This window comes from Mesoplodon bidens, assembly GCF_964165515.1.
Source record: "Mesoplodon bidens genome assembly, chromosome: 2".
In the NCBI taxonomy this organism is placed as follows: Eukaryota; Metazoa; Chordata; class Mammalia; order Artiodactyla; family Ziphiidae; genus Mesoplodon; species Mesoplodon bidens.
This window is the reverse complement of record NC_138177.1, coordinates 105,849,043-105,862,065: the sequence shown is the minus strand read 5'-3', so window position 1 is coordinate 105,862,065 and position 13,023 is coordinate 105,849,043.

Sequence of the window (13,023 nt, the reverse complement as noted above, 5' to 3'; positions counted from 1 at the left end):
AGGGCAGATGATTCCAGGATCTGTTTCCCACCAGCTGTGACCCTTAAGCCATAGGCCATGGGGCAAGGGCATATGGTGGGTACTTGGCAAATTTTCAGGGATTTCTAGGCCACAGTAATTTCTCCCCTAATCTTTTAGCCAGGCTGTTGGAAAAACTTTTTAGAATATGGAGACTGGAGCTTCCTTTCACCCTTCAAAAGAAGGTTGACCCTGCAGAGGACAGAATGAAAGCAGAGAAAGCACCATTGCCTCTTCCCCAGGAGACCCCTGGGCACACAACCCTCTTTGTTAGCTGTACAGAAAACCAAGTTTGAAGTTGGTAACTTTGGCTGTCACACAGCCTATGCATTTGTAGAGCATTTAGCTTATTGACCTAAATGTTCTCATGTTTAGGAAAAAAAATGTAGTCTAATTAATTCACAATAAAAATCTTCCATTTCATAGAAGATAAAATTCATATAACCCAAACAGAATTGAATGTGTGGTAGGATGAAGCCATCAGCATGCAGCCATCAGCATGCAGCAGCCTTAAAAATTACAATATCTGACCTTAGTATGTGTGAATCTATCAGGATTCCATTGTCGACATGTATGTTTTTCAATATTCTTCTCTGAGCTGAAATTATGTCATTTATATGCAAATGACCACATCTTCAGCAGCTGCTGCTTCTCCGTTGAAGCTGAGGGACTTATTTGCACTTAATAAAACCTCATAAATAGGTTTTGCCTCTAAAAGGGTGGGGGAGCAGGAAACACATCAGAGCCTTTTACAGTTACAAGCTTCTTTTTGTTTTGAAAGTGAGCGGCCACCTCTAAGAGGACGGTTCTCAGTTATCAAAGAAACAGGACTCCTCACCCAGCCAGCTCGCTCCTTCCCTCCTTGGGAAACAAACGCTCCCGTCCTTCCTGGCACCTCTTGCCACCGCAGCTGTGGGTATCGCCAGTCTCCAGCCGGGTTGTGATTTAATCCAGACTTTAGTACAAAGGGGGACTGCTCTCTGAGCAGAGTCTCCTGCCAGGTGGTAAGAACAGGTGTCCAGCCCCAGGAAGACCCCTCAGCCCCCGCCCCAGGCTGTCCTGTCCAAGAGGAGGAGGGGAATCCCTCCGCAAGTGGAGGGGAACTTTTCCTTTCATGAGTTATGAGTTTCCCTTTAAGACACTCTACATAGGAAAGGGACAGCATTTGGGAACTGTTTGTGCACTCTGATGGCCCAATCAAACAGCATTAAAAGAACGTTAAAAACTCACCTTAGGGGAGACCTTCAAGATGGCGGAGGAGTAAGACGTGGAGATCATCAAATACATCAGAAATACAACTACATGTGTAACAACTCCTACAGAACACCTGCTGAATGCTGGCAGAAGACCTCAGACCTCCCAAAAGGCAAGAAACTCCCCACGTACCTGGGTAGGGCAAAAGAAAAAAGAAAAAGCAGAGACAAAAGAATAGGGACGGGACCTGCACCAGTGGGAGGGAGCTGTGAAGGAGGAAATGTTTCCACACACTAGAAGCCCCTTCGCAGGTGGAGACTGCAGGTGGCAGAGCGGGGAAGCTTGGGAGCCACAGAGGAGAGCACAGCAACAGGGGTGTGCAGGGCAAAGCGGAGAGATTCCCACATAGAGGATCGGTGCCGACCAGCACTCACCAGCACGAGAGGCTTGTCTACTCCCCCGCCGGGGCAGCGGGGCTGGGAGCTGAGGCTCGGGCTTCAGAGGTCAGATCCCGGGGAGAGGACTGGGGTTGGCTGCGTGAACACAGCCTGAAGGGGGCCAGTGCACCACAGCTAGCCAGGAGGGAGTCCGGGAAAAAGTCTGGAGCTGCCGAAGATGCAAGAGACCCTTGTTCTGGGGTGCACGAGGAGAGAGGATTCAGAGCACTGCCTAAACAAGCTCCAGAGATGGGTACGATCCATGGCTATCAGCGTGGACACCAGAGATGGGCATGAGATGCTAAGGCTGCAGCTACGGCCACCAAGAAGCCTGTGTGCAAGCACAGGTCACTATCCACACCTCCTCTCCGGGAGCCTGTGTAGACCGCCACTGCCAGGGTCCTGTGATCCAGGGACAACTTCCCCAGGAGAACGCACGGTGTGCCTCAGGCTGTTGCAATGTCACACTGACCTCTGCCGCTGCAGGCTCGCCCCGCATTCCATACCCCTCCTTCCCCACGGCCTGAGTGTGCCAGAGCCCCCCAAACAGCTGGTCCTTTAACCCCGTCCTGTCTCAGTGATGAACAGATGCCCTCAGGCTACCTTTACGCAGAGGGTGGGCCAAATCCAAAGATGAACCCTGGGAGCTGTGCGAACAAAGAAGAGAAAGGGAAATCTCTCCCAGCAGCCTAAGGAGCAGCAGATTAAATCTCCACAATCAACTTGAGGTACGCTGCATCTCTGGAATACCTGAATACACAACGAATCATCCCAAAACTGAGGCCATGGACTTTGGGAGCAAAGATATATATATATTTTTTCCCTTCTTCTATTTTTGTGAGTGTGTATGTGTATGCTTCTTTGTGTGCTTTTGTCTGTATAGCTTTGCTTTCACCATTTGTCCTAAGGTTCTGCCTCTCTGGTTTTCTTTTGTTTGTTTTTTGTTTTTTCTTTTTTAGTATAGTTTTAGTGCATGTTATCATTGGTGGATTTGTTTTTTGCTTTGGTTGCTCTCTTCTTTTTGTTTTTTTTTTCCTTTTTTATTACTTAAAAAATTTTTTATTTTCTATAATTATTTTTTATTTTAATAGCTTCTATTTTATTTTCTTCTTTCTTTCTTTCTTTTTTTCTCCATTACTTCTGAGCCGTGAGGCTGACAGAGTCTTGGTGCTCTGGCCAGGTGTCAGGCCTGTGCCTCTGAGGTTGGAGAGCCAAGTTCAGGACACTGGTCCACCAGATACATCCGGGCTCCATGTAATATCAAACAGCAAAAGCTCTCCCAGAGATCTCCATCTCAACGCTAAGACCCAGCTCCATTCAACGACCAGCAAGCTACAGTGCTGGACACCCTATGCCAAACAACTAGCAAGACAGGAACACAACCAAAGCCATTAGCAGAGAGGCTGCCTAAAATCATAATAATGTCACAGACACCACCAAACCAAGACCGGATGGAGACCTGCCCACCAGAAAGACAAGACGCAGCCTCATCAACCAGAACACAGGCACCAGTTCCCTCCACCAGGAAGCCACACAACCCACTGAAACAACCTTAGCCACTGGGGCAGACACTAAAAACAACAGGAACTATGAACGTGCAGCCTGTGAAAAGGAGACCCAAACACAGTAAGTTAAGCAAATGAGAAGACACAGAAACACACAGCAGATGAAGGAGCAAGGTAAAAGCCCACCATACCAAACAAATGAATAGGAAATACGCAGTCTACCTGAAAAAGAATTCAGAGTAATGATACTAAAGATGATCAAATCTTGGAAATAGAATGGATAAAATACAAGACAAGTTTAACAAGGACCTAGAAGAACTAAAGAGCAAACAAACAATGATGAACAACACAATAAATGAAATTAAAAATTCTCTAGAAGGAGTCAATAGCAGAATAACTGAGGCAGAAGAACGGATGAGTGACCTGGAAGATAAAATAGTGGAAATTTTAATGCAGAGCAGAATAAAGAAAAAAGAATGAAAAGAATTGAGGACAGTCTCAGAGACCTCTCGGACAACACTAAATACACCAACCTTTGAATTATAGGGGTCCCAGAAGAAGAAGAGAAAAAGAAAGGGACTGAGAAAATATTTGAAGAGATTATACTTGAAAACTTCCCTAATATGGGAAAGGAAATAGTTAATCAAGTCCAGGAAACACAGAGAGTCCCATACAGGATAAATCCAAGGAGAAACATGCCAAGACACATATTAATCAAACTATCAAAAATTAAAAACAAAGGACAAATATTAAAAACAGCAAGGGAAAAACAACAAATAACACATAAGGGAATCCCCATAAGGTAAACAGCTGATCTTTCAGCAGAAACTCTGCAAGCCAGAAGGGAGTGGAAGGACATATTTAAAGTGATGAAGGAGAAAACCTACAACCAAGATTACTCTACCCAGCAAGGATCTCATTCGGCTTCAACAGAGAAATTAAAAGCTTTACAGACAAGCAAAATATAAGAGAATTCAGCACCACCAAACCAGCTTTACAACAACTGCTAAAGGAACTTTTCTAGGTAGAAAACACAAGAGAAGGAAAAGACCTACCATAAAAAACCCAAAACAATTAAGAAAATGGTAATAGGAACATACATATGGATAACTACCTGAAAGTAAATGGATTAAATGCTCCAACCAAAACGCACAGACTGGCTGAATGGATACAAAAACAAGACCCATATATATGCTGTCAACAAGAGACCCACTTCAGACCTAGGGACACATACAGACTGAAAGGGAGGGGATGGAAAAAGATATTCCATGCAAATGGAAATCAAAAGAAAGTTGGAGTAGCAATACTCATATCAGACAAAATAGACTTTAGAATAAAGACTATTATAAGAGACAAAGAAAGACACTACATAATGATCAAGGGATCAATCCAAGAAGAAGATATAACAATTGTAAATATTTATGCACCCAACATAGGAGCACCTCAATACATAAGGCAAATGATAACAGCTATAAGAGGGGAAATTGATAGTAACACAATCATAGGAGGGGGCTTTAACACCCCACTTTCACCAATGGATAGATCATCCAAAATGAAAATAAATAAGGAAACACAAGCTTTAAATGATACATTAAACAGGATGGACTAAATTGATATTTATAGGACATTCCATCCAAAAACAACAGAATACACTTTCTTCTCAAGTGCTCATGGAACATTCTCCAGGATAGATCATATCTTGGGTCACAAATCAAGCCTTGGTAAAGTTAAGAAAATAGAAATCTTATCAACTATCTTTTCCAACCACACGCTATGAGACTAGATATCAATTGTAGGAAAAAATCGGTAAAAAATACAAACACATGGAGGTTAAACAATACACTACTTAATAACCAAGAGATCACTGAAGTAATCAAAGAGGAAATCAAAATATACCTAGAAACAAATGACAATGAAAACACAATGACCCAAAACCTATGGGATGCAGCAAAAGCAGTTCTAAGAGAGAAGTTTATAGCAGTACAATCCTACCTCAAGAAACAAGAAACATCTCAAATAAACAACCTAACCTTACACCTAAAACAGTTAGAGAAAGGAGAAGAAAAAACCCCCAAATTTAGCAGAAGGAAAGAAATCATAAAGATCAGGTCAGAAATAAGTGAAAAAGAAGGAGACGATAGCAAAGATCAATAAAACTAAAAGCTGGTTCTTTGAGAAAATAAACAGAATTGATAAACCATTAGCCAGACTCATCAAGAAGAAAAGGGAGAAGACTCAAATCAACAGAATTAGAAATGAAAAAGGAGAAGTAACAACTGACACTGCAGAAATACAAAGGATCATGAGAGATTACTACAAGCAACTGTATGCCAATAAGATGGACAAACTGGAAAACATGGACAAATTCTTAGAAAAGCACAACCTTCTGAGACTGATCCAGGAAGAAATAGAAAATATAAACAGACCAGTTGCAAACACTGAAATTGAGACTGTGATTAAAACTCTTCCAACAAACAAAAGCCCAGGACCAGATGGCTTCACAGGAGAATTCTATCAAACATTTAGAGAAGAGCTAACACCTATCCTCTCAAACTCTTCCAAAATATAGTGGAGGGAGGAACACTCTCAAACTCATTCTACAAGGCCACCATCACCCTGATACCAAAACCAGACAAATATGTCACAAAGAAAGAAAACTACAGGCCAATATCACTCATGAACAGACATGCAAAAATCCTCAACAAAATACTAGCAAACAGAATCCAACAGCACACTAAAAGGACCATACACCATGATCAATTGGGGTTTATCCCAGGAATGCAAGGATTCTTCAATATATGCAAGTCAGTCAACGTGATACACCATATTAACAAATTGAAGGAGAAAAGCCATATGATCATCTCAATAGATGCACAAAAAGCTTTTGACAAAATTCAATATCCATTTATGATAAAAACCCTCCAGAAAGTAGGTATAGAGGGAATTTTCCTCAACATAATAAAGGCCATATATGACAAACCCACAGCCTTCATCATTCTCAATGGTGAAAAACTGAAACCATTTCCTCTAAGATCAGGAACAAGACAAGGTTGCCCACTCTCACCACTATTATTCAACATAGTTTTGGAAGTTTTAGCGACAGCAATCAGAGAAGAAAAAGAAATAAAAGAAATCCAAATTGGAAAAGAATAAGTAAAGCTGTCACTGTTTGAAGATGATATGATACTATATACAGAGAATCCTAAAGACACTACCAGAAAACTCCTAGAGCTAATAAATGAATTTGGTAAAGTAGCAGGATACAAAATTAATGCACAGAAATCTCTTGTATTCCTATTCACTAATGATGAAAAATCTGAAAGAGAAATTAAGGAAACACTCCCATTTACCATTGCAACAAAAAGAATAAAATACCTAGAAATAAACCTACCTAAGGACAAAAGACCTGCATGCAGAAAACTATAAGACACTGAGGGAAGAAATTAAAGATGATACAAACAGATGGAGAGATATACCATGTTCTTGGATTGGAAGAATCAATGTTGTGGAAATGACTCTACTACCCAAAGCAATCTACAGTGTCAATGCAATCCCTACCAAACTACCAATGGCATTTTTCACAGGACTAGAACCAAAAGTTTCACAAGTTGTATGGAAACAAAAAAGGCCCTGAATAGCCAAAGCAATCTTGAGAAAGAAAAATGGAGCTGGAGGAATCAGCTGACTTCAGCTGACTTCTCCCTGACTTCAGACTATACTACAAAGCTACAGTAATCAAGACAGTATGGTACTGGCACAGAAACAGAAATATAGATTAGAAAGCCCAGAGATAAACCCACACACATATGGTCACCTTGTTTTTCATAAAGGAGGCAAGAATATAAAATATAGAAAAGACAGCCTCTTCAATAAGTGGTGCTGGGAAAACTGGACAGCTACATGTAAAAGAATGAAATTAGAACACTCCCTAACACCGTACACAAAAATAAGCTCAAAATGGATTAAAGACCTAAATGTAAGGGCAGATGCTGTAAAATTCTTAGAGGAAAACATAGGCAGAACACTCTGTGACATAAATCACAGCAAGATCCTTTTTGACCCACATCCTAGAGAAATGGAAATAAAAACAAAAATAAACCAATGGGACCTAATGAAACTTAAATGCTTTTGCACAGCAAAGGAAACCATAAACAAGATGAGAAGACAACCCTCAAAATGGGAGAAGATATTTGCAAATGAAGCAACTGACAAAGGATTAATCTCCACAATTTACAAGCAGCTCATGCAGCTCAATATCAAAAAAACAAGCAACCTAATCTAAAAATGGGCAGAGGACCTAAATAGATATTTCTCCAGAGAAGACATACAGATTGCCAACAAGCACATGAAAGGATGTTCCACATCACTAATCATTAGAGAAATGCAAATCAAAACTGCAATGAGATATCACCTCACACCAGTCAGAATGGCCATCATCAAAATATCTACAAACAATAAATGCTGGAGAGGGTGTGGAGAAAAGGGAACCCTCTTGAACTGTTGGTGGGAATGTAAATTGATACAGCAAATATGGAGAAAAGTATAGAGGTTCCTTAAAAAACTAAAAATAGAACATAAACATTTTTAAGAAATTGGGATTCATGTAAGTTGTTCATATAAAAAATTTAATATCATTTTATTACCTAACCCATTTTCTCTTCCTTTATATAATCACTTATTAATGAGCATAAATTCCTCTCTTCTGAACTAGTGTTAACTATGGTCCAATTACTGTGATTGTGATTTTATGTAAACATAAACATCATCAAATGTTTTTTCTTACACAAGTCTTATATATATTAGGGAGCCAGAGATATATATTTGGTGGTAAATTTTGTATGTAAAAGCAAAATTTCAAAGAAACAGATGAAATTAAATTATAGGATAAATATAGCTGATAATCAGCTTTTAATAATTAGTTAATTCCTACTGTAATATTTGTGTGTTTTCTATTGCTAATAATGTCATTCAGGTAAGGAAGAATTATAAAGTAGCTGGACCAACAAAGAGAACACAAAGAAAGCTATTAGGCATGCACTGAGTTATCTGTGGTTAGTTCCTTGAGGACAATGCCAGATCCTTGATTTAGACTGAGATGGGAAACAGATCTTAAAAGGGTTCTGTCATTTTAATGATGTTTGAATATCATGTTTCTGTATGCTCATCAATTGGTCTGTGCAGTCTTGCCTTTTTAAAAATCTTTATGAGTATTTTAATAAAAACTTGGGGAAAAGGTAAAGAAAAAAAAAACCTGAAAATAGAACTGCCATATGACCCAGCAATCCCACTACTGGGCATATACCCTGCAAAAACCATAATTCAAGAAGAATCATGTACCACAATGTTCATTACAGCTCTATTTATAATAGTCAGGACATGGAAGCAACATAAGTGTCCATCGACAGATGAATCGATAAAGAAGATGTGGCACATATATACAATGGATTATGACTCAGCCATAAAAAGAAACGAAATTGAGTTATTTGTAGTGAGGTAGATGGACCTAGAGTCTGTCATACAGAGTGAAGTAAGTCAGAAAGAGAAAAACAAATACCGTATGCTAACAGACTTATACAGAATCTAAAAAAAAAAATGGTTATGAAGAACTTAGGGGCAGGACAAGAATAAAGATGCAGACATAGAGAATGGATTTGAGGATATGCAGAGGGAGAAGGATAAGCTGGGATGAAGTGAGAGAGAGGCATGGACATATATACACTACCAAATGTAAAATAGATAGCTAGTGGGAAGCAGCTGCATAGCACAGGGAAATCAGCTCCATGCTTTGTGACCACCTAGAGGGGTGGGATAGGGAGGGTGGGAGGGAGACTCAAGAGGGAGGAGATATGGGGATATATGTATGTGTATAACTGATTCACTATGTTATAAACAGAAGCTAACACAGCATTGTAAAGCAATTATACTCCAATTAAGATGTTAAAAAAAGAAAAGTAAGATGCCAACTTATTTTTATTCCTGATATATATCGCTGAAAAAAAAAACCTCACCTTAATTCATGGGGTAAGTATATAGTATTTCTCCTTTTCCCCTCCCACTCCCATCTTCCTACCTGGCCCTTATTTGTCAACAGAATTGGATGGAAAAGGAAAAGACTATATATGCATTTGGTGTGCATATAAGATGAATTCTACCTATTTTCTATTAATGCTCCTATAAAACCACCCAGGCTTCTATATTGGGGTCAACAGAAACGTTCCATTTACCATTTAAGGCCACTTAAGACATGCAAAAAAAAAAAGAATATTAAGGGATAATTTTCTCCTGCTGTTAGATGCTAAGACAAACCTGAGGCACTTATGAAAAATAAATACTGATGGGAAGCAGGGTCATTTATTTTTAAAGCACTGTGCTGTTGATTTGGTAATAATGACCTATTATCCCTGTCAGAGTAATAGACTATTCCTGGAGCTTCATTTCTGGTGTGTGAGCAACTGGCATAGTAGAGATGATTATACTGTCTAATAAATGTGTATAATCATTGAAGACACTGGCTGACATACTATCATTAAATTATCACCAGCTTGGCAAAGAGACAAACACCTCTACCACATCAACCTATCAGAGATGTTTATAACTGCAAAAACATCCAAGCACAATATTAATGTTAATAACTGAAATCTCATACACACACACACACACACACACCTAAAATTCCAGCCACTAGGACCAAAGTGTGGCCAGGGATGAGTTGGAAAGAAGTGATACCTGGTCCTTAAGTCAGGAGTCCTGGGCTCTAAGCTCATCTCTCTGAGCCTCAGTTTCTTTCATTTTTAAAATAGAGATCATGTCTGTCCTGTGCATCTCACAATATTATTATCAGTAACAAAATTGTAAAAGATACAAAATACCGAGTAATAATAATATATTATTATGTATCTATATAACATTATGGTACAAGTTGCTCTTGGTATATTTAAGATTTTACATTGGTTTACTTTTTTAAAAAATTGTGGTGAAATACATATAACATTTATATAACCATTTTAAGTTGTACAGGTCAGTAGTATTAAATATGCACATTATTGTACAACCTTTATCAGCATCCATTTCCATAACTCTTTTCATTTTGCATCACTGAAACTCTACCCGTTAAACAATAACGTCTTATTCCCCTCCTCCCTCCAGCCCCTGGCAACCACCATCCTATCTTCTGTCTCTATGAATTTGACTACTTTAGATATATAAGTGAAATCATACAGTATTTATCCTTTTGTGTCTGTCTTATTACAGTTTTCATAATGTCCTCAAGGTTCATTCATGTTGCAACATATGTCAGTTTCCTTCCTTTTTAGTTTAATAATATTTCATTGTATCTATAAATCATTTTTGGTTATCCATTTATGGGTTGATGAATACCTGGGTTCCTTCTACCTTCTGGCTATTGTGAATAATGCCATAATTTATATGAATAGGAAAATAAGAATATATTCTATTTATGAGTATGAATATATCTCTTCAAGACCCTGCTTTCAATTATTTTGGTTATATACCCAGAAGTGGAATTGCTGGATCGCATGGTAATTCTATGGTTAATTTATGAGGAACTCCCATACTGTTTCTCACAGTGGCTGCACCATTTTAAATTTCCACCAACAGTGCACAAGGGTTCCACTTTCTCCACATTATCAACAAGGCTTATTTTCTGTTTTTTTTCTTTTTTTTAGATAGCAGCCATCCTAATAGGTATAAGGTGGCATACATTGGTTTATTTTTAATACAATGAAGGACAAGAACCATTGTCTAATATTATCATGAAAGTTTTCACATTTGGAATGACATTTTATTTTATTTTATTTTTATTGAAGTATACTTGATTTACAATGTTGTGTTAGTTTCAGATGTACAGCTAAGTGATTCAGTTATACATACATATATATCTATTTTGTTTTTCAGATTCTTTTCCCTTACAGGTTATTACAAATATTGGAATGACATATTTTTTAACCATAAATTAGATTTGCCAAGTATGTCTACAACTATAGTACAGAGTAATTTAGGAGCTCCTCTAACACCTGTGTGTGTGTGTGTGTGTGTGTGTGTGTGTATATATATATAAACAGGTATTTACATATATAGTTTTAATGGAAATTTGCCCCCCAGAAATTATTTATATGTTAATTATATATGTAACTCATACATATATAAATAGTGATACCTAAGAAGTTTTATAATTTATATATGTATATATAAATTACAAAGCTTCTTAGTTTTATATATGTATAAAACTTAGTTATATATAACTTCTTAGTTACATATATATATTTTTTATAAAAAATAAGCTTCTTAGTTACAAAACTTCTGAGATATATCAACCAGTCAATCTAGAGAATAAGAATCACTGGAAAGCTGGAAAACATGTCGGTGCTCAAGCCTCATCTCCAGAGATTCTCATTTAGTTGGTCTTGATCAGGCCCAGATGTCAGTATTTTGATGGTTCTAGTGAGCAACCTGTGTGGTGAACCACTGCTGTCCTGTATCCATTCCACTGCAATTTTAAATTTATTACTTTCTTACTTTTCAAACTGTGGATTTGGGTCATCATCACCATCAGCATTATCATCATCATCATCATCATCATCACCTGAGAGCTTAGAAACTGAGAATCTCGGCTCCACCCCAGACCTACTGAATCAGAATCTGCATTATAACAAGACCCCCAGGTAAGGCATATACACATGAGTCTGAGAAGGGCTCATCAGTGGAGATGGAGAGAAGTTGTTTACCACCAACCACACACTATTTCTTTTCAAATCCTTGCACTGTAATATGCTTTTGAATAAAACCTATTTATAAGAAATACAAGCTGCTAAGACATGTACCCCATACTCTGCTTATAAAGTTTAATATTGGACTAAAGTAAAAGACCAGATTTTTTGTAGGCAAATTTTGTATTGTTTGATTTGGTTTGTTGTTTCAGCCATATGAGAATTATTTTGAATTCTAATTTTGTAACCCAGCATTCTTTCATTGATCACCAAGCTGCAGATATTAGCATAAAAGTCATTAGTGAAAATGTTGAACATTTTAGGGCTGAGGGGTCAACCTCTAATTTATTCCTCCTGGAAAACTTCCTCTGAATTTATAATATTTCTTAACTAGCATTCTTTGTATTATTCAACAAGTTAAAAATCCTCTTACCTAATACAACCAGCCCACAGTTCTTTCATAAGGATATCTTGAATTCTTGGTCATACTGAAGTCCCAATACTCTGTCTATAAAATCCTCTGATTTCCAGTATATAGCCCTTTAGAAAAAGCAAGATGCATTTAGACTGATATGGCTTTATTCTTACTGAAACTACACTATTCCTAGAGATCACTGTTTACTTTGGAAACTCTTTAAAACTATCTTTAATTTAATTAGTCCTAGTTTTATTGACTATTTACTTATTCACAACATTTATTCTTTACAATTTCTTAAAGATTTCTGATGTCATTTCAACTATTTAGTCTATAAAAATAATAATGATAAAATGAATAGCTACTGTACATCGAGCATTTATTATGTGCCAGGTGCTGTGTGGCTTACATTGAATTGTCACCCTAGCCCTATAAGGTATATACCATTATCCCAATTTTACAGGTGAAGAAACTGAAATTTAAATCTGTTAAGTAACTTGCTAGGAAAACAAAGTGGACTCTAGGTCTGACTTCAAAGCCTGTTTTCCTAATCAACATACTATATTACCTTCCCTTGGAATGCAGTGGTTCAGATGCGGAGTCTTGAATAAACTGGGGCTCCAATTCCTTCTTATCAACACTCATTAACACCCTTTCCAGTCAAGTCTGATGAGCAGTCTTCTTACCCAGAAAAAATATTTAAAGGTAGTACAACAGGAGTGGAGAGG